Source organism: Somniosus microcephalus, chromosome 14 (genome assembly GCF_052327205.1).
Source record: "Somniosus microcephalus isolate GS21.2 chromosome 14, FLI_Smic_1.0, whole genome shotgun sequence".
NCBI lineage: Eukaryota > Metazoa > Chordata > Chondrichthyes > Squaliformes > Somniosidae > Somniosus > Somniosus microcephalus.
The window spans coordinates 103,962,680-103,983,930 of NC_141000.1; the positions used below are offsets into that span (position 1 = coordinate 103,962,680).

Genomic DNA, 21,251 nt, shown 5'->3' on the forward strand with positions numbered 1-21,251 from the left:
TCAGCAGATCTTCACCATCCTGGTACCTTCTTATGTTCATTAATAAATAGACATTCTCATTATGAACACAGCTAGCTTTTGCTAGACACTTTTATTGAGCACATGTGGACTAGGCACAGTATCTGTAGAGGCATCCATCTTGACTGCTGCCTTGTGGGTAGCCTAGTGCCTCATGGGTAATGTAGTCTTAATATACATACAGCTGGGTAGTGTAGTCTTATATACAGCTCTACACAGCTCCACCTAGTGTCCACTATAGAATGACATGTTATTGATCATTACAACAACTAGACCTCCATGTTGTAAAACCGTTGATTAAAGCTTTGTTTAACGCTTAGGCCAAGAGCCTAGTAGTTTTCTTACGGTCAGTATTAACTAGAACAAATTATGCTAGATTGATACTTTTCAACAGAGAAGGACTGGTGCCTACATGCCAGGTAACCTGGTTCCATCCTCCATTGTGAGACCTTCACAACTGAATCTGTTGCTGCAATAATACCCAGACGGCCAAGTCATCTGAAAATCCACATTCCCTCATGACCAGTAAATGTCTGGAAACTGCTGCAAACACCTGGCGCTGCCTCCAGCAGATCTCCTCCTCACATGGTGTCGCTTTTATTTCAACATTCAAGATCAGAATCATTCCCGTACAAAGTTTATACTGTCATGTCAAAGTCTGGCCCAGTTACAAAAACTGTGCAGTGAAAACTTAAAACAAGAAATCCTACAGGTTTCTGGAGGTTGTCTTGTAAGAAGCTATAACATCCTAGAAAACATAATTGTAATAAATATTGCAGGGTACCACCTTTGTCCTATGGAATACTATTGGATTAGCCCCCCAGTATCAATAAAAATCAAGGTGAGGAACATAGGGATAGGAGTAGACCATTCAGCCCTTCGAGCCTGTTCCGTCATTCAAATAGATCATGGCTGATGTGTATCTTAACTCCATCCGCCTGCCTTAGCTCCATATCCTTTTATAGGAGTGCAGGGAAGGTTTATAGATGGGGAAAAGGATTTAAAATGTAATATATTGTGACAACTGAAGCCAGTGTCAGCCAACAAGTACAGTGGTGATGTGTGAGCAGGATTTGGTGCAGTAGAGGTTTGGAACAATCAAAGTTAATGGAAGATGGAGGATGAGTGGCCGGCAAGGACAACATTAGAGTAAAGGGCCCTGAATTTCTGTAGGGATTCTCCTGATTTTCTGCTGCAACTTGGATGGGAGATCAGTGGAACCCCTGGAGAAATGGCATCAATGACTGAATAAGGCTGTTTACACCATTTCTCTACCAATCTGCTGCTGAAGTGATCGTCGGAGTTGGGAGGACCGCCACAGAAATTTAGGGCCATGGAGTCTAGAATATACAAAAAGAATAAGACGCAAAAAAAAGTTTCACACAATACTAAATAAGATTTGTACTTTAATCAGAGTGCTGTCATCTCTATAGTATAACCGTCTGATGCACTCTCACACCTAAACACACACTATTTTAACATATTGCAAGAATCTCCTTAGAGAATAAATTGACCTCCCTGACAGTAAAACTACCCTTAACTCAATTCCTAAATCGTGTCTTGTTTTCCAGCACGAGAATAAAGTAAGATGCAAAAGTCATGTGTAATAAAACTTCCACTTTATAAAAACCTCGGGACCAAAGCTAGTGTGTATAATTTTATCCCGAAGGGTAAGTGATTCTCCCATGATGATTTGGAGGAGGTTTTTCTACTTTGCATGTGGGAAGAATATCAGCAGCTCACAGTCCAAACTCGTAAATAGATCTATCTCCCATATTTAGTACATTTATTAAAAAATATAATTTCTTTAGACGTAAAAGTAAATTCTATACATGTCTGGACTGCAGACAGTGACGGGATCTCATTTCGCCAACATATTTTCTCTTTGAAAATAAAATGAAATATTCTTAGTGGACACATGAACTACTTTCTTCTAGATCCAATCTGCACCACAGGGCTTCCACATTCATCATTTGGAGCAGAATACTACTCAGGTACGACATTCATAACTGACACATTCTTTAGCCCTGGCATACAGTGACATGTTCCTTTCTGCGTTCCATTAACTATCAGAAACAATTTTATCTGATCCCAGTTACTTAACAATACACATTTCACGGTGTGCTCAGAATGTTTACATTTTATCATGAGTGCACACATTTGCTAAGTTTTTACAGAGCTTTTACAGAATTATGGTGGATTGACAAGTCTACCTCCCCACCTCAACTCGATAGAATGAGATATTCTGCTTTTGATATTCAAAGTAAGGTAATTTATAAAAAAATAATTTGTTCAAAAATGATTCTAGACCTCAGACCTGGGTATGGAAGGTAGGAACTGTCAGCATGTGAAGCCTGACCAGTCCCTGCGATGTGTCGCCACTTTTGATCCAGAATGCTCGGGTAAAGCTACTGTCACAAAACTGACTCCTAAGTGGGTAAATTCTGTAAGAGTTGATGAGCTGCTTACTCAACTGTAGTTTGGCTAAAGCTGTGCTGATGGCTGGAAATTATTCTAATTTAGCTAAGATGAACTTTTTCCAATCCGAGTAAATGATGGCATTGATTGAGAGAGAGGGAGAGCAGTAACGTCACTTTTGTCAGTTATCCCCCTCCCCCGCAGCTACTTGGACTTGGCTGATTCAGCTGCGCTTGCATGTCAGGAGACTCTCTCAATCAAACCGATCAGAGAAGACTCTTCCTTTTCCTGAAATCCAGGAAATGCTTCACCAACAGATCTTATGACAGAATGAATCAACTGGGCCAGATGTCAATCTCCAGATAATAATTTGGCCATTACCCCCTCAGTCTTCTGTTTTCGAGCCAACAGGATTTCTGAAGGACTCCAGACATTCACCATCAAATCTTATCCTTCTGCCTTGACATCTGTTTTCTCTTCAATGAATAATCCTTCTGACCTTTACTTAAATCGGAGGCTTCTTCTTTGGCTCATCAAGTCTGCCAAAACTGTGACAGCCTGTGAGACGTAGTTAACTTTCTTTGATAATTTCTCTTGATCCCTTAGGGATATAGCAGTTAAATTTGCCCCGTCACTTGCAATGCTCTAGGAAGCTAAAGATTTTGACTTGTTCCTTTATCGCAATGGGCATGGTAAGCAGTTCCAGTATCGATTCCAAGCCAGCAGTACCTCCTCTCCACGGCCAAGTTGCAGTTGCAACCGTCAGACCCAGGAGAAAGCTCTGCACATGCCCGTTTACAAGAATGCACAGAGCTCTACTCATGGCTGTTAATTTTTGTAAGCATTGAGAGCACAGGTGGGAGTGTCCACATTCTCAAGTGCAATAAGTTTAGAAAGTGGTCAGGAAGCTCAATGCATCCCCTGAGCACCTTGTGGATCCGGTTTGACGTTTCATGCACTGATCCCAATCCAGGAGGCCTCGTGCCAATTCCCTCCAGAGTCAGGATGGAGTTAGTGTGGCTGAGAAGTACAAAATACTTTGCGGTGATGCTAAAAACTGGATTACAAACATATCCTTGGAGTCGTAATGAATAAACAGCATGGACAGAGGCAAAGGAAACTATCACAAGCGTATTGAACTCAAATCCCATAAAGCCTAAACGGGTCTTAAGAGGGCATATTTACAATAAGTTGGAAAAGAAACAAGAGATGGGCACATTATTTATAATAAATAAAGCACCTGACAGATAATTTCAGCAGATTTATGACAATGGAAGCAGCAATCACACTTTACAAAATCTGTAGATAAATGGAATCAGGCACAATATTGATCATCAGTGCTGATTTCAATTACATTAAATAGCTTCTGAAATAAAATTAACAGAGGAATGAACGAGACAGAGGAGGCAGTTGCTTGGGCCAATGATGTCAAGTAAGAAATTCCAGTTTTTCAGCAGTGGAGAGGGGAGGAAGAAGGTTTTAAAAACTGTACAAGAGGATTTAAGATTGTTACACCGGGAAAGCAAAAGCTTTTGCTCCCGCTGTGACTGTGAACCTCCGATGTTAGGAGCCGTTAACAGTAAAATGGCAAATATTGCAGTTAGTTTAGCACATACGGGGTAAATTTCCTCGGAGCTTCTCCCTATGCGTCACTAACTTCGGCAGAGAGACGTTTTTTTGTGCGTAAGCGGTGATTCCACCGAACTTCTGATAAAGTTACGCCGGTGCAGCCCCGAGGAAACCACGGGCCTTCAAACTAGGAATCCCGGATAGTCCACAGGGTCATCTAGCGCCCTGTCGCCAGTTATGCTGGATTCGATATATTCTCCACATCTCTTTCTATTTGTTCCCTTACGAGCAGAATATATCCGTTACTGTCAACTAATCAAAGCATTTTCTGTAACGGTATCAATGTTTTCCTTTGCGTAGCTGACACCAGGGGAGATTTTCCTGGGTCAGCGCCCAAGATTGTCTGGAAAACCAGGCAGATTCCTTCACAGACACGCACTCCGACCCACCCAGATTGCCGACATTCAGTGCGCTCAGGGAATCCAGCGCACCTCAGGGTTGCCAACTCTGATTGGACATAGTCCTAGTGGTTTCATCACATGACCTCCAAACTCCAACTGCCCCGCCCCCCTCGCTCCCGCCACTGGCCACCTGACTCTTCCATCCTCACTGCGCACCACATTCCCACGCCAATTGGAAAGCAAACAGGCTCTTAATTACCTGATTGGATAGTGCTTGACTGTCAACCCAACAGCCTTTGTATCCTGTCTCCAATACTTTTATAACTAATAAATGAAGGCGTTAAAAGAACACTTTTTTTAAAAATCGCACACATTTTTTAAAGTATCTCCGTGAAATTTTTCCTGGGTTCCTCGTAGCAGTGTCCTGGCGATTAATCTTTAATTCCTGGAGACTCCCAGAGGGTTGGCAGCCCCCGTGCACCTAGGTGCAAACCGACGCTGCCTTTAAGCTGCACGGCTGACCGGCTTTTAAATAGGAAAAACCGTGCATGCGAGGGACTTTGAATGGTCCGTCCAGCCCCTTAAAGGGGCCACGCAAAAAAAATTAAAGGGAACATTGGTGCAGACCCAGTGAAATCTGCCCTACTATCTTTCGAAGGATAGAGTGTGAGGTCTCTGGGAGCATGTCAATATTTACAGGGGGGTCCCCCTACAGAAAAAACAAGCATGAAAACTATTGTTGTAGGTTATAGTCCAATAAATAAATTTTAAAATTGCATTATCGTGACACCTTGTAAATCGAGATTACCAAAGGTTGTGACCTCAGAAATACTTCCTGGCGATGAAATAGTTCACTAAGCATAGCTCATTGCTCAGGAAAACACACATGTGACTGTTTCAGAGGGAAGGTTCTAAGTATCATCTTAGAAGCTGTTTGAAAACATAATTATTGTTAAAATAGTCGTGAATGTACTGATCTGATTCCGCCTTGTGGAGTCTTTGGACAGGATTTTCTTTTGAAATCAGTGAAGGCAGAGGAAAATGGAGCAGGAAGGCCTACCATCAGATCATACCCCAGAAACCAGCACTGGGAATCTGCCCCCACCACTCCCCCAAGCAGGGAACTCAGCTGCCCAGTCCTTGGTCACCCTGCTGCATTTAAATTACAATGAGGGTGGTGGGGCTAGAGAAACCAGATGATTTTCCTACCCCACCCCCCCCCCCCCTCCACTCAACTATTGCCAACCCCAGGTACTGGCAGAAGAACAGTGATGGTGCAAGTTTGCTGTAGTCTTGGAGTGGGACCTGAACCTTTGGCCTTCTGACCCCACTCCAAGGCTACAGCAAGTAAACTAGACTGATACTCCAGTGCAACACTATGTGCGCATTGCAAGATGGGATGTTAAACTAGGGTCCTGTCTGCCAGCTCAGTAAATGATAAAGATCTCCTGGCACTATTTGAGGAAAAGCAGTGTATCCTGGCCAATATTCCTCCCTTAAGCAGCACCACCACCAACAGTCTAACTGGCCATTCACCTGATTGCTGTTTGTGGGATCTCGTTGATTACAAAATGGCTGCGACACTTGTCTCCATGTATTGAAGTGCTAAGAGATGAGATTCTGAGCTCTGTTAAAAAAACAGAAGCATGTCTTAATTTAAAAGTGAATCACCTAGGAATACTCTAAACTTTAAGCTTAAATTAAATTTTTTCCCTTGTACTGCTTATAGTTATACTGCAGCCAGTGTGGAGCTGAAATGGTCTAAGACTATCTCCTCAAGTTGGTCTTGTACTCAACACAGAAACCCAAACTGATGCCGGTTTCAGTGCACTTATGGACACATTTTGAGTTGCTGCGATGCTCAAGCTGCTTTGCAGGGAGACAAGACATGCAGTTAAATGGCTCACCCGAGCAGGGGAGTTCTCCTGGTCAGTATCTGTCCCTCAACCAATATTACTGAAACAGAGGATCTGGTCATTATCACATTGCTATTTGTGGAACCTTGCTGTGTGCGAATTGGTTGTCGCATTTCCTATAGCACAACAGTGACTACACTTCCAAAAAAAAAAATCTTTGGCTGTAAAGCGTTTTGGGACGTCCTGAGGTCATGAAAAACACTATTAAAAAAATGCAAATCTTTCTTTCTACGCTCTATAAACCAGGTGGAGAGGCCTCCAACAGGCTTGAGACCTGCTTGGGTCTAAGATTTAGCCGATGCAAGCAAACAAACATGATTATCTGATTAAGGTTAAAGCAGACAACAAGGAATGAAGGAACGAATTAGAACGGTAACCGGAGAGAATGTGCACTCAGTACAGGGGAGCTTCTCATTGATTGAGAAATTCTTCATTACAGAGTGGGTAAGCTGTGGTTGTGTGATGTTACAGAATCACACGACTGGGAGCATTACTTTCAGTGATTGCTGCCTGACTGTTCCTTTTCTCCCAGCAACCACAATCAAAATAATATAATTAAAGAGTGGATTCAGAACCACGGATGCAGACTAGAATATAAAATATTTAGCAAAGGCCTAATTAATAAATTATATATATATATTAAACACTAATATGTTATTGACTAACTATGCATCAAGCACTACATAATGAGAGAATGAAGTACTGTTGGTAAAAGGATGCCATATAGTAAGGCATACTTTACCAGGATATATAATGGGATAATACACATACTGTAAGGACGATCTGTTACAGGAATATTCGTCGGGCATGCCCATCACACAATGGACTTGGGGATACAATTTGTTCTATTTTTAAATGTATTGTAAAAAATGTCAAAACAATCATTGAGTATAAATTCAGAACTCGTTGCCAAACCAACAATAACTATTACAATATAACTCAGTTCATTCACCATGACAGATATAAGATATTATCAAATATAACTGAAGAATCTAATAAACTAGGAACAACCATGTTGCAGTCACTGCAATGCTATAAGAACATAAGAACATAAAAATTAGGAGCAGGAGTAGACCCATATGGCCCTTCGAGCCTGCTCCACCATTCACTAAGACAATGGCTGATCTTCAACCTCAACTCCACTTTCCCGCCCAATACCCATATCCCTTGATTCCCCTAGAGTTCAAACATCTATCTATCTCAGTCTTGAATATACTCAACGACTCGACATCCACAGCCCTCTGGGGCAGAGAATTCCAAAGATTCACAACCCTCTGAGTGAAGAAATTCCTCCTCATCTCAGTCCTAAATGGTCTACCCACTATGACCCCTAGTTCTAGACTCTCCAGCCAGGGGAAACAACCTTTCAGCGTCTACCCTGTCAATTCCCCTCAGAATCTTATATGTTTCAATAAGATCACCTCTCATTCTTCTAAACTCCGGAGAGTATAGGCCCAATCTGCTTAATTTCTCCTCATAGGACATCCCTCTCATCCCAGGGATCAATCTAGTGAATTTTCGTTGCACCTTCATTGCTGTTTCTTGCTATTGTGTCACTAATTGAGGCACTGGAGAAGGTGCAAAAAAGATTCACAAGGATGATACCAGAACTGAGAGGTTATACTTATCAGAAAAGGCTGAACAGGCTGGGGCTCTTTTCTCTAGAAAAGAAAAGGCTGAGGGGTGACCTGATAGAGGTCTTTAAGATAATGTAAAAGTTTGATAGGGTAGACATAGAGAAGGTGTTTCCACTGGTGAGGGAGTCCAAAATTAGAGGTCATAAATATAAGATAGTCACTAATAAATCTAATAGGGAATTCAAGAGTAATTTCTTTACCCAAAGGGTGGTAAGAATGTGGAACGCGCTACCACAAGGAGTAGTTGAGGCAAATACCATAGATGCATTTAAGGGGAAGCCAGATAAACACATGAGGGAGAAAGGAATAGAAGAATATCCTGATAGGATTAGATGAAGTGGGGTAGGAGGAAGCTCGTGTGGAGCACAAACACTGGCATAGACGAGTGGTCTGTTTCTGTGCTGATGTAATGCGATGTAATTGGAATATGAAACATCTTGATGTCTATTTCCAGTGGACGGACTGCAAAGTTGCAAGGTGCTCGCAACATTATCACACCCTTTTATATTCAAGCCCTTCTTATCTTGTTGCAGCATAATTTGCAGATGGTCCTTTAGAGCTACTTCATCCCCTTGTTATGGGATTGTCGCACATGAATGTGTAATTATAATGTGCCTATACCCTCTGGAGTTTAGAAGAATGAGAGGTGATCTCATTGAAACATATAAGATTCTGAGGGGGATTGACAGGGTAGATGCTGCGAGGTTGTTTCCCCTGGCTGGAGAGTCTAGAACTAGGGGGCATAGTCTCACGATAAGGGGTCGGCCATTTAAGACCGAGATGAGGAGGAATTTCTTCACTCAAGAGGGTTGTGAATCTTTGGAACTCTCTACTCCAAAGGGCTGTGGATGCTGAGTCATTGAGTATATTCAAGGCTGAGATCGATAGACGTTTGGACTCTAGGGGAATCAAGGGATATGGGGATCGGGCGGGAAAGTGGAGTTGAGGTCGATGATCAGCCATGATCTTATTGAATGGCGGAGCAGGCTCGAGGGGCCATATGGCCTATGCCTGCTCCGAATTCTTATGTTCTTATAATTGTGAGCTCTACACCTTTCTTAATTTATATTTGGATAGCGGGGAGGGCAGTTAAGTTTGTGAGGAGATGACAACAAAGAAATTTATCTGACTGTAGCCCAATCTCTATTTACTTAGCTGACTTTTCTGCTCTCAATGCTTACTGTTCCCTGAACACTGCTAGAGCAATAGCAAGTAGTTATTCCAACAGAGTAACCCACTGGTTACTGTCAGCAATACAAAACGCACTAGATGGACTAACAGCTGGCGGTGACTTATTATTGCTCAAACACAGAAGTTTCCAAATTCTCCCGGGCCTTGCAAGTGCACTGTGGGACAGGAGCACATGAATGCTGATTAATTCATCTGCAATCCCTCATGGTATTTTAGCGGAGGTGTTAACCCATTTAAGTAGGTTAACGCTTCCTCTAAAATAACAGAGAGGCATTTCAGATGAACGTGTTACGTGCTTGCATACCACAAGGTTAATTCACTGCTTTCAATGAGAAACTGTGCAGGAACGGAATGCAAGTTGGAGAATCAGTGCTACAGTCTCTGAGCCTATCTAAGATCTGTGGACCTACCCTTATTATCCAATGGTGTGATTTCAAAGCCCTGGCTCCCCCAGGATTAATATTTAATATTTTCCCTTTTACCACTAATTTTGATAATAAATAGTGGTAGCTTGAACATCCCACTGAGTGTTATTCAGTCCTATGAAAGGGTTCCTTGATTGCTCTGAAAAACTCTTTAGAAACCTCGACGGTTTTGGTTTTACACTACGGCATCAAGTGTTGAAAAATGCAAAGGTATTCCCATATTGATTATTTGTGTTTCTTCTCTCACCTCCACCAATCCTTTAACAGTTGAAATGCTGGGAAAATAGACCATGATCCCCCTCTTCCTTTTGCCACTCCATGACTCAGCCCGCAGGCAACCTGATCCAGATGTGGGGAAGCTCAAGTGAACCTATGTAGTTAGTGGCGATGAATTTCTGCAAGGGTTCTCCCACTCATCCACCATAACTTTGGCGGACTTGCATTTATATAGCGCCTTTCACAACCTCAGGGCGTCCCAAAGTGCTTTACAGCCAATGAAGTACTTTTTGAAGTGTAGTCACTGTTGTAATGTAGGAAAGGCAGCAGCGAATTTGCACTCAGCACGGTCCCACAAACAGCAATGAGGTAATGGCCAGATAATCTGTTTTACCGATGTTGGTTGAGGGATAAATGTTGGCTAGGACACCTGGAGAATTCCCCTGCTCTTCTTCGAAATAGTGCCAGGGGATCTTTTATGTCCACCTGAGAGGACCGACGGGGCCTCGGTTTAATGTCACATCCAAAAGATTCCGACAGTGCAGCACCCTCTGAGTGCTGCACTGAAGTGTCAACCTAGATTATGTGCTCAAGTCTCTAGTAGGACTTGAACCCACAATCTTCTGACTCAGAGGTGAGAATGCTATCACTGAGCCACATCTGACACAAGAGCCACGGAAACGCGGTGCCAACACCATTTACGCTGCTTCTCCAGGGTTTCATTGGCTCTTCTGCTGAAGTTACAGCGGATGAGCAGGAGAATCCATGCGGAAATTCGCCCCCAGTGGATTTAAGTCACGACCTGCAACCATAGCTACAGCCTCTGTGCCAGTTATAACATTCATAGTAGCATAGGACCCAGCATTCCTCTTCAATGTAAAATGGGAGAAATGCCTTTCATTGTAACTAATCAATTCCTAACAAAATGACAGGAGTGAGCAGCTTTGTAATGTGTACTACTTCAGAGTACAATTTTATTTGTGGTAACATAAAACTAGGAGTCAATCAAGGTGCAGCTCCAGTAATAATCCTCTACTACTTCTCCAGCAACGAATGAGCCATTTAATCAGAATAAATGTCAAAAGGGGCATTACTCCAGCCATGGAGTGTGCAATTTTTCGTGAAAAATGAATGCAAGGCAAACTCCCGATTAACTAGCAAGTCCGTGCACATGCTGGTAACCTCTGTTATGGTAAAGGACTTTTGGTGGGAAGGGATGACCTCCAAATATACAAGTGAGGTACCAAGCATGAGAATATCTCAATCAAAAAGTGAACTCAATCTCAACTATTTGCCAGACGTCGCTGAAGATCTGGAAGAAGCTGCCTGACTTAAGGGCATAAAGATACGGCATGACTATTGAAGTCCAAGCACTCAATATTTATAGACCTTAAGGAAAGTAATACTTGGCAAAAAAAATTCACAAAAACATTGTACTGACCCAGAGAGTTAGCAAGAATATAGTAAGCAAAGTATTAGAGGTGAAGATAGCTGGGTTACGCTAATAATGGCATGATGGGCAAGAGAATATGCTGCAAGAAGTAATCGCCCTGTCTCGATCCTCACTCAAAACTGTCACATAGCAGAAGGTCACAATGTGGGACCAGAGGTGGTGCCCCACACTTAAAATAACACAAGCAGCAGTTTATTTATTTCGGATCTGGAAAACGGTGGGTCTGTGGAGATTGGAAATGGGCACTGAACTACTGGCATGCACCGTATTAATCACATTTTACAAGTTGTATGATAAGCTACATCAACATGTCCTTGCACACTGTGTGCAAGTGCAGGTAAATAACAATATAGTAGATAAGCGCACTTACCTACTCATAAGGACCAATAATGCAGTCCCATTGTACAAGGTTCCTTTCTGCCAAAGCTGCTAAACAATACAGCAGCTACACGATAACGTAGCCAAAGCAGCTTTAAATTTGGGATCAAATCTTAAAGAAATATTCAGGCAGCATTGTGTAAAACACGAGGTGGTTTAATGAAAATCAGGCAGGTTCTTTAACGGGTGCTCTGCCAGATTACTGTCTGGGTGTTTTACTCACAGTTACTTTGTTTCGCTAAAGGTAGCAAAGGTAGCAATGCCAAGGAAGAAGGCATTTAAATGGTAGCAATCAATTAGCCCAGCCAGCCCAAACCATAATTTAGGTCCTCACAGGACAAATAACGATCCTATTGGATGCCACAGAAAGGATCATAGATGTCCAAAATGGACAACCAGTCAATAAAATAAACAGAAAGGTTGTTGCAGTACTCAGACTCTGCCACTAGATATCACTAGCGCATTTAGTAAAAACTATACTAGAATGGCTGTAATTACAATAAATACTAGAATTGTGTACACAATTATCAGGGGCCTAGCTAGAGTGGGTAAGAAGGACCTATTTCCTTTAGCAGAGAGGTCAATAACCAGGGGCATAGATTTAAAGTAATTGGTAGAAGGACTAGAGGGGAGTTGAGAAGAAATGTTTTCACCCAGAGGGTGGTGGGGGGTCTGGAACTCACTGTCTGTAAGGGTGGTAGAGGCAGAAACCCTCATCGCATTTAGTACTTGGATATGCACTTAAAGTGCCATGGTCTACAGGGCTACTGTCCAAGAGTTGGAAACTGGGATTAGGCTGGATAGCTCTTTCTCGGCCGGCACAGACATGATGAGCCGAATGGTCTCCTTCTGTGCCGTAAATTTCTACGATTCTATGAATGGCTGGGAATTTCCTCGGAGTTGCTCTGCTGCACATTCGATGAGGTTACGGCGATGGAGCAGGGTGTAGCTCCAAGGAAATACCAGGAGAATGTTATTGTTACAAGGCATGCTGAAGGCATCTAGGGGAAAATATCATTACTGCACCTTTTTTTCCAAGTTGTCTTATTGAATCTAATACTGGGCTGTTTAAGATGGGAACAGGGGAATATGAATGTAATCCTAGTTTCACTCCCAGAGCTAGCAGTCTTCACAAGTAGCATTTTGTTAAGGCAGACACAAAGCAGTTCCAACGGGCCGTATTAAGTTAAAACTCCTGGCACAGGCAGCGTTTCCCTTTCCCTGCAGAAAGCTAAAGGGATTTACATTAGACGTTTACATAGCAGACTATTGCGAATCTCCTACTTTACAGCTCGAGCCAAGTGTACGGTCAAGAGGTGGGAGTTTTTAATTCCGCAATATGATCAGAGCAAATAAGAGCAGCAGTTTACTTGACCGCGTGGTGCAAAGTCACCAGAAATGTGATTATTTAAACCCTAGAACAAGCAACTGCTCCATAACGGGGTCACTGTGGATCTGTGCAGGATGGAAACATGTTGTTTGAGTCATACTGGGAAGGAAGCTGCATGAAATTTGTTCATTTGAGTTCACTCTTTAAAAAGTTACTCTTAAAGAAGTCACGCTGTTCTTTACTATCCATGGGTTCATAATAAAAAAAACCAAAGCGAGACAAATCTGATGGCAAGGTTTTGAAATGTAGTAAAGTGAATTTGATCTTCAATCTACCAGCAAGAAAATACACGATTTAATTCTAGACCCCTCTCACTTTATTTGCAATTTGACATTGAGAGAGTAGGCATGCAGCATGTTCCATGCCAACTTTGCTTCTTTTTTGGCCACTTGTCTCCCCTCCTCTCAAAGTCATTGTGAGGATGCCAGCAACCCTCTTGTGCCTCACTAGAATTTGCCTCAGCACCCCAGTTGCTGACCTAGCTAAGGTCAACCATTTAGTGAGGTTCAGCAGGAATTGAACATGGGACTTGCTGGTCTATTTGGGTTGAGTATTATACTGGGCAGATACCTTTAACCAGTAGGTCATTGGGGAAGATCATTCTGATACTCCTATTGAGCCTACCACTAGAAAGTACTAATAGTTGACTTAGATGACTTTCCCAATGGTTTTCTTTCCATCTCTGTGGAGAACCTCCAGTTTGGCACAATAAAACATTCAAGGTCAGGTGAGGGGGAAAATGCAAAGTGGATCCACAGGCTATCACTCCATGTCACATTGGAACATGGAAATGCAGCACTTTTCTAACATTTTTATTTAGTGTAGATCCTATTGTCAACTTGCTAGCCAATGTCTTAAGAAACATTCGCAAAATATACAACAATTGTTGCAGCAGCCTAACTGAGCAGAAAGATTCCGAATGCAAAAATACCTACTTGCAGTCGGATTATGTCAAAATGAGCCTCCAAGATATTGGAGACATTTTACATTCGGCGCAATGGTGGATTGAAATGGAAAAGTTTTCCAGCTACTGTAACCTTGTCCACGGTATTGAAAGGTAAAACAGCTCTGTATTTTATCAATTTGTGTTTTGGCGAAGCTCACACAACAGATGTGTGTTTGAGCTTGGAGGCTTAGCAAGAGTGTGACCAATGGCTTCCACATTGGAAAACTTGCCTTGTGATGTGGGGGGTTATGAACAAAGCTACATGACCTTATACTGAGTTCAGTCTGCACTAGTCACGCAATGTGAGCATGAGTCTTACATTATATTGACCCGTGCAACATTAACACCTGGAGGCCAATTTTTGTCTCACTGGTGCCTCGTTTTTCAGGTGTGACCAGATGAGAATCCCCTCAAAAATATTACCACCAACCAATATTCCCTTTAAGCTGCACCCTTGACCTTTAAACAACGCTCTTGACCTCCCGCGCAATCCTGCGCACTGGTTTTTCAGTGCGGAAAACCACGCATGCGCGATATTTTGAATGGGCCGCGCAGCCCCTTAAAGGGGCCGTGCACCCAAAAAAAAAATTAAAGGGGACATTGCCACCAACCTCTTGCTGTCTTTGCCCCAACATGATTTTGGAGGGGGCTTTGAAATGGGTGGGAGCCTCTTTAATATATTTAAATTGAGGTCCTATGACATAATTAGGAACCTGATGCAACTTTAGACTGCCATCAGGTGGAGTGCAGGCGCTTTGCGGCCTAACCAGTGGTCCTTCAAGGTCCCGCTGGAGGCTGCACTGAAAACATCACATTTTAATGTTTTTGTGGGGGCAGGAAGAACATAAATGCTTATTCTAGTTCCACAAAAATCATCGCTCCTGCTGCCGGTCCCCCTACTATCTCCTCCCCCCACCCCTTCAGGTGATGCTGAAGGCTCAGCTCTGCAGAGGAGCTGCCAGATTTCCCGCACCTCCCGATCAGTGCGCTGCCTTTGCAAAGCGAGCACCGGCCGGCAGTGATTTTATGATAATGAGGCTCAATCACCAAAATAGATCGGGCCTCCCGCCAGCGACATCAAGCAGGCAGTGCAATTGGCCCATCTCGCCACCCACTCGACATCTAGCTGAATTGAAAATCACCCCGCCTCCTCCCCTTCCCCCCATGGTATCAAGTCAATGGTGCACTTTAATAATCTAACCTGTGACTCTGATTGTGACTAAAATTATAAATATGGCAATGACTCTGACTATGGTTAATACTGAAGTATGAGTGGGTGCTAACTGCTGGGAAATATCCCAGATGGAACTCCACCTACACCCATTCCTGGAGTGGGAGTGCAACTGGGGTTCGCCAATAGAGCTTTGCTGAAGCAGTGAGAAAAATAGAAACCTTTAGTAAAGAATATCAATGATCTTCATACTATCTGTGCCACGCTCAAGTACTTTTAAAGAACATGGTTGCTAAGTTGGACGAATTGCATTAGGATGATCATCTCCCATAATTTGTTGCTGATGAGTTTTGACAGCTCTCTGACTAAGATGTGTGATTGCAAGTTCTCAATTAGGCTCCTAGACAGGGAGGTTTCGCCATGTTAAAAAGGAATTTCCAGTTAATGCAGCAGGATATGAGTAATATTGGGAGGGGTGGGGTGGGGGGAGGCTAAATCAAACAATAATGAGGAAAATGAGTTCTCAACTTAAAATCCAAAATCAAATTGATAGATACTAAAATGCATGGAATACAGATTCCTGGTGGATACAGATTCAATAGTAGCCTTCAAAGGGAATTGGATAAATACTTGAAGAATAAAAAATTGCAGGGATATGAGGAAAGAGCGGGGGAGTGGGACTAATTGGATTGCTCTTAAACTACCTGCTGTGCAGGATATCTACCCCGAGAGGTGCCGGGGGAAGGCCCTGAGAATCATTAAAGACGCTCCCATCCGGTAAGAGATACCGAAGCATACGGTCTCGTACCAACAGGTTTCGAAGCAGCTTCTACCCCCAGGCCATAAGACTCATGAACGATTAATTTATTATTATTTATTACTGTTGTTTTATTTATTATTACTGTCTTTCTATTAGTATTTCTATTAGTATTTTATCATTGTTATGCCATATTTTTTCCAATGTTGGGAGGACTCGTAAAAATCAACATTTCATTGTGCAGTACACACGTCTGCTGCATATATGACAAATAAAATTGAATTGAATTGAATTGAAAGAGCCAGTGCAGACCCGATGAGCCGAATGGCCTCCTCCTGTGCTGTATGATTCTATGATTCTATGAATGGGAATTTCCTGATAAATAGAATTTTGGGGATCCACAGTGGGATATGTTGCCAGATTGGGCCCCTCCGTGAATAGTTCTTACCTCCATTTTTGGTAACAACATCCAATTCTGGTGCACCGAAGAAGGAAGACTCAAAAGGTGGAATTTGTTTGAAGTGTTTATTATTGTGTAAGCTTGCTGTCCACGGCATCTGTTTCTGTGGTAGTCTTGGCTATGTCACCACTTTCCATGCTGCCTCAGAGGTTGGTTCGATTTTCCAACTCATTGACTTAAAATTGGTAAAAACCTAACCCTTATGTTTACTTTCCACTGTGGTCTTGTTGGTACATGTCTGATTTCCATGGTGGTGGGGTAGCTATGCATCTATCCTAATCCCAAATGATCTAGTTGTGGGTACAAATGTAGTTCTGGAGCAGACTGTTGCTCGGATGTGTTCAATTTTCTTGGACGTTCAATAGTCAATTTGGTTTCAGTGTCGCAAGTGCTGGAATATGTCTGAGAACCGAGATAGCTACAGAGGGTTTCTCCTCTCTCGTACTGACCTCCTTTCCTTGAACTTTGAATTCTGAAGTCCAACTTTATCTGAATGTTCATCCATGATAATCAAAATAAATCAGCTGTAGATTCCACACCCCAGAATTTAAAGATTAGGGAAAGTAAAATTCCGAGAACTTTTCGAAACAATGTTAGCAAGTGTTCCAATAACATCATATAAATCAGTCTCCTTGTTCATATTTGTCATCTGGAGAAATTCCAATTTTGATGTCTGCAATTCATGGGATTGTGCAAGACTCATAAACCAACTAGAATGTACTCTTCAAATATTCAAGCCACAGTGGGCTGGATAATATCGATTAAGCCATTTACATTCTACATGTACTGTAATAATGAATGATTTGTGGCATTTTATTCTGAACACCCTCCCTATGTTGTGACAACAGCGTCAACACAGAGCCCACTGTGACATTTAATCTCAACTCAGCTGTTTTGCATTGATGGAATACAAGGTTACTTTATTTTTATGATGAGGATGATGACCTGTGAGGACTCAGCTGGTAATGAAACATAAAGTTAATAAAATTTTATCTGTAACTTAATTGCACACAACTTGCTGGAAAAGGAAAAGGCTTGCATTTATTTAGCGGCTTTCACAACCTCAAAATGTCCCAAAGTACTTTACAGCCAATGAAGTATGCTTGAAGCGTAGTCACTGCTGTAATGTAGGGGAACGCGACAATTTGCGCACAGCAAGCTCCCACAAACAGCAATGAGGTAACAACCAGTTAATGGCCCAGAAATTCGGGTCGGGGGCTTCCCGTGGGTGCAAGCCCCCGACCTGCACTTACCTTGCGTGCCGGCCGTTGAACTGTGGGCCCCCGTGGAATTCCAATCCTGGGCCTCCCCCAACTGCCGGCGCGCAGTGCTTGCGTATCCCAGGGGCGCAGTTAGTTCGATGCATCCCCTGGGATCACGGGGGCCATGGGGAGCCAATCGGAGCAGGGAATGCTTCATTCATAAGATTGACAGGAAGAGCTGTCAAAACCTATAAATACTACGGGCCCCAAAACATCACTAAATCTTCAAATAATTTTTTTTTTAAATCACATTTTTTAAATAAACTATAAATTACATGAAATAACTATTTTAAACAATAATTTAAATTTTTGAAAAAAATAATTTTATTTTCTAACGGGGCTAAAAATAAACTTACCTTGCTTTAAAGTATTTAAAAATAATAAACCTGTGGAAAAAAATGTTGTAATTTTAATTAATTCACCACTTACCTTGTGAAAAGCAGGCCTTGCGCCTGCTTTTTAAATGTGTAAATTCTGGAGACTTAGCCTCCCGGGAAAACCTGTAAAAAAAACGGAAGTTCGATGCGCACACGCAGCCTCTCCTGCGCACGCATTCGACCTCTTAACCCCTCCTTTCAGGGGAATGGAAGTGTCGGTTTCCCGCGCATGCGCAGTGCATGCAGGAAACCGGCACTTCCATTGGGCCTACGGGTGAGTACCCCATGCGTACTCACCCGTGGAGACCTGAATTTCTGGGCCAATCTGTTTTTTCAGGTGTTGGTCGAATAATAAATCTTGGCCAGGGTGCAGGGAGAATTCACCTGCTTTTCTTCGAATAGTGCTGTGGGATCTTTTACATCCATCTGAGAGGGCAGCCGGGGCCTCGTCTGACATCTCACCTGAAAGACGGCACCTGCAATAGTGCAGCACTCCCTCAGTATTGTACTGAAGTGCTCAAGTCTCTGAAGTGGGACTTGAACCCACGACCTTCAGCGAGAGTACTATCAACTGACAATATACACCGCAACGAACTCTGTTATGATGTGCCTACTATGATTGCTGGCTTTAGCAGTAGTTGTTGTTTACAATACTTACAGAATGTTTGAGTCTTGATCTGGTTAAGGGGAAGGATGTTAGTGCTGGAAAATGAAACATTTTCTGCCCCAGAATGTGTTTTGAGTCCCAAGTGTACCAGTGTAGCATTTCCTACATTGGCTGCCCTCTGGCCTACAGATGGGTGCAAGTAAGCCCCACTTTAGGAGGGAGGGATCCAGCCAAGGAAGTAGCCTGGAACCCTAAAGAAAAGGTGAGCTCTTTAAAGAAAAATTGGATTGTCCACCTTACACAGGGGACTGAGGGGGAGAGGGTAGTACGATGGGGTCTCAAGTGTGCTAGGCAATGCCCCACCCAATCACGGGCAGGCACTGGATTTCCTGACTGCAAGGGGCAGGCGGGCGCTGGAGATTTACAAGTAGTGGCACGGGCACTCACCAGTCCCATGTAAGTTAGGTAACCTCCTGCTGAAACCGCCAACTCTGGCAAGGTCAGCACACTGGAGGGCACCGGTGGTCATATCCTGCTGGGGTCACAGCCCAGGGATTTTTCAGGGCCCATTTCCTTTGAACTGACATGAGCAGTGCCATGGGAGATCAACTAGTTCTATCTATAAGAGTCTGTTCCATAGCCAGAGGCTGCTAACTTGTTGTTGTTGTTGTGTGCAGTCTGGAAGACTTATCCTATAATGATCGAAATCTGCTGGCACAAACATGGGTGTCTAACTGTGTCTGGACAAGACAGGAAATCTGCACTAGACATTTTTTTTTATTCTTCCACTTAGCTGTTCTTTTAAGTGAAGGACTTTCCAGACAAAGGTACATTAATAACTTTTCAAACTGCTTTTTTCCAATATCCTCTTTTGTTAGCCTACCAAGTCCTGATTTTAAAACATGTGCTGTGAATAGTGTAATGTGTCCAGAAACAGCTTTAAAGGTAGCACTTGCGAGCGATGAGGAACATACAATGCGTGAATATTTAGAATCTGAGCTTGGAGAAAATGGCAGAGAATAAGATGTTAAATGCAAAACTTTCAAACTTTACACAATAAATAATCAGAGCTGGGTCTTCGATCCTGTGCCGGCAATTTAAAGAGAAAGAGGGAAAGATTCTCAGCCATAATAGCTAGCAAAGGATGTTAACTGGTGCTATCGTCCTTGGCACCGAGAAGTCTGAGAACTGAGGGCTTTTTTACTCCTGAGCTTCCCTTCCATCACTATGCTGACAATTTGGGGGGACGTAGCTGGGGGAGGGGGTGGGGGGAGGGTAGGGGTGGTGGTGTGGGGGAAAATCATTTCAGGAAGGATTGCGCTGATGGTTTAATTGACAACCTGCAGGAAAACCTTATGGGAGAAACCACGTATAATTGAAGATTCAGTTTCGGCTGCAGCCAAGAAGAGTCGGAACAAGGTTTGCTGCTTTAGCTTATGTCGGCCTGTGGTTTGGCTCCAGCCTCCTGGCTGTGGGCCACGAGGAAAACGGGGGACTAGAAACTCAGACTCTTCTGTACAGTACTAACTATTTGATTCAAAATTCAAAGTATAGCTCACTGAAATAGGCCTGATAAATATATACGTATTTGTAAATGGAAGGCCCAGATTTTCCTCTTTGTGTTAAGGTTACTGGTTGTGATTGTAGGTGATTTTCATCCAAGGTGATAATTATTGAGGAATATATATATATTTATATACAGCGCCTTTCAGGACTTCAGGACATCCCAAAGTGCTTTACAACCAATGAAGTATCTTTTGAAGTGTAGTCACTGTTGCAACGTAGTGAAATGCATCAGCCAATTTGCACACAGCAAGATCCCACAAACAGCACTGAAAGGTGAATATTGACCAGGACACCAGGAGAAACTCCCCTGCTCTTCTTTGAAAAGTGCAATAGGATTTTCTACATCCACCTGAGAGGGCAGGTGGGGCCTCGGTTTAAAGACTCATCCAAAATATAGTATCTCTGACAGTGCAGCACTCCCTCAGTACGGCGTTGAAGTGTCAGCCTAGACTATGTGCTCAAGTCGCTGGAGTAGAATCCACAACTTCCTTCAAGTTCTTGTTTAAATCCCACTCCAGAGACTTGAGCACTCAATTTAGGGAATCTCTGGAGAAGTGGATCAGACCAGTCTTAGACTATCCTGGTTAAAGAACAGCCTGATTGTAGAGGGTCTGAAAAAGGGTGGGGGCGGTGGGACAGTGAAATGTATCAACATTTGCATCTAAATAGTTAAGTCACCCTTCCAATAAAATCTAATTTCAAGTTTTGAATCTTTGTGCTTGGATCGTGATTTCTGTAAAGAGCAAATAAACCAGCCTGAGCGCTGATCTCTCTCCCACCGCCGCTGAATCATTCATTTATCCCTGCAACCCAAACACAACCAGCAGAAACACTGAACACAAACATATATTTACATAAAGCAGATCCCATTTCTGAAACCTGCTGCTATTTCTAAATGAAAGCTGGCAGCGAAGTAACTATGGAGAATGGATAAACTGCAAACATTTTTGGCTCGATTTGGAATTTTGTACTTGAGTAAAAAATGACCTGGTAAACCTTCATGTTCATCAACATGTTTATACACAAAGGCTACACTCAACGGCGTGACGAAATTGTGGCAGTTAAAGAAACTGTCGCAGCTTGGTTGAGTTAG

The 21,251-nt window shown here is 42.8% G+C and overlaps 1 long non-coding RNA gene across 2 annotated transcripts in view; it reads right to left on the reverse strand.

Moving 5' to 3' along the window:
* The window catches only part of LOC147107787 (uncharacterized), a 178,853-nt gene that overhangs the window by 23,518 nt on the left and 134,084 nt on the right, over positions 1 to 21,251 (reverse strand). The window contains exon 1 of one of the 2 annotated variants that reach the window (XR_015080870.1): positions 4,666 to 4,898. The exons of the other annotated variant lie outside the window; for it this stretch is intronic. This is a non-coding gene — a long non-coding RNA (uncharacterized LOC147107787). Of the gene's footprint in view, positions 1 to 4,665; positions 4,899 to 21,251 lie in introns of those variants that run through there. 2 annotated transcript variants of the gene reach the window in all.